Raw genomic sequence first — 2,243 nt, forward strand, 5'->3', positions numbered from 1 at the left:
ATATTCAAGAGTATATTTCTTTTGAAAAGTGTTTAAAAGTTTTGAGCAAAGCATTTTAAATTTTGGAGCCGAGCATTTTAAATTTTGTTGGTGCATGCCTGTGGTTCCAGCTACTCAGGAGTCTGACGTGGGAGAATCACTTGAGCCCAGGAATTTGCGTGGGCAACATAGTTTGCCTGGGCAACCTCATCTCTTAAAACAATTTTTTAAATACAGTGTTTTAAATTTTATTTTTAACTGAAATATAATAATTGTATGTATTTATGGGGTAAAATATGATGTTTTGATATGTTTACAATGTTGGAATTGTTAAATTAGGCTTATTAACAGATCCATCATGTCACATACTATTTTGTGGTGAAAATATTTAAAATATACTTTCTTAGCAATTTTGATCTATGCAATGCATTTTTATTTATTAAAGTCACCATTATGTGCAGTAGGTCACTAAAGCTTATTCCTCCTAAGTGAAACTTTGTACCCTTTAATCAACATCTTGCCATTCCTCATCCCCCATCCTCCAGACTCTTATAACCATCTCTACTTCTATGACTTTTTTAGATTCCACATTTAAGTGAGATAATGCAGTATTTGTTTTTCTGCACCTGGCTTATTTTACTTAGCATAATGTTGTCCAGGTTCATGTAATGAATGATAGGATTTAACTATTTTTTAAAGGCTGTATGACATTCTATTACATATATATGCCACATTTTCTTTATCCATTTATCTGATGATGTACACCTTGGTTGCTTCCATATCACAGCTATTGTGAATAGTGCTGCAACAAACATGAAAGTGCAGATATCCCTTTGACATACTGATTTCAATTCCTTTGGAATTAGAAGTGAGATTACTAGATCATATGGTCATTGTATTTTTACTTTTCTGAGGAACTTGCATGTAGTTTTTTGTAGTGGCTGTATTATTTTTCATTTCTACCAGCAGTGCACAAGCGTTCTTTTTTCTCCATACCCTTGTCAACACTTATTTTTTGTTATTTTAATAATAGCCATTCTAATAAGTGTGCGGATATATCATTGTGGTTTTAACTTGCATTTCCCTGATGATCAGTGATGTTGAACATTTTCCATATATCTGTTGGCCATTTGTACATCTTTTTTGGGCCATGTCTATTTAGATCCTTTGTCCAGTTTTTAATTGGGTCATTTGCTTTCTTGCTATTGAGTTGTTTTGTATTCCCTAGGTATTTTGGATATTAACCTCTTATCAGGTGTGTAGTTTGCAAATATTTTCTTCCAGACTGTGGGTTGTCTCTTCATTCTATTAATTGTTTCCTTTGTTATGCAGAAGCTTTTTTGATTTGATACAATCACAATCCAATTTGTTTATTTTTGCTTTTGTTGCTTCTGCTTTTGGAGTCTTATTAAAAAAATCTTTGCCAAGACAGATGCTGTGGAACATTTCCTCTGTTTTCTTCTTGTACTTTTATAGTTTCTGGTGTCATGTTTAAGTCCATTTGGAGTTGATTTTTATATACAGTATGAGATTAAAAAGCACATTTTTGATGAGCCATTAAACAAAGATAGCAATAGGATTATTATCCTTATTTTATTAATTAAAATTTAGGATCTGAATAATATTTAAAGAAATTGCACACACCTCTAATAATAATAAAATATTCACAGTCCAATAAGATGATCGGTCCTTCTATTTCTATTCTGAATTCTTTCTATGCTTGTCTTCCAGATTAGGGTAACATCTTATCGGTGGGCTGAACTGAGTAGGCTGGGAACTGGAGATTTAGATTTCCTTATGCTGACAGTAAGCAAGGAATGACGTCAATGGTACTAGAGCCGTCAGATTTATCTAGTTCAGTTTATATCAATCTACTGTTCCTTTCCTGATGCTTTACAATATAAAAATGTTTTCTGCTGTTGGAACATGACTGTGTAAATTAAGTGGCATCATGAGGCTGTGCACAGAAAGAATGAACAGAACACCACATAACTGCATTTTCAGCCTAGAAATTGATTTGTCCAAGTATTGCATGCAAGTTCGTAGGATAAACATTTGTATCCTCTCTTCCTCTTTATGCAGCCAATAGCTCAAAGAACAGTGCTTTTCCATTTGGATTTCATCATTTATTGTGTTTATCACTTCCTGGCCCCTTCCCATGGGACAACCACAAACCAATGACTCAAGTTTCAAAAAGCTGCTGAATAGGTCCAAGATAAAGTGACTTTTCTTCTCTAATTCTCTAACTAGACCTCTTGCTCCTT

This window comes from Cebus imitator, unplaced genomic scaffold (genome assembly GCF_001604975.1).
Source record: "Cebus imitator isolate Cc_AM_T3 unplaced genomic scaffold, Cebus_imitator-1.0 Scaffold692, whole genome shotgun sequence".
Lineage (NCBI taxonomy): Eukaryota > Metazoa > Chordata > Mammalia > Primates > Cebidae > Cebus > Cebus imitator.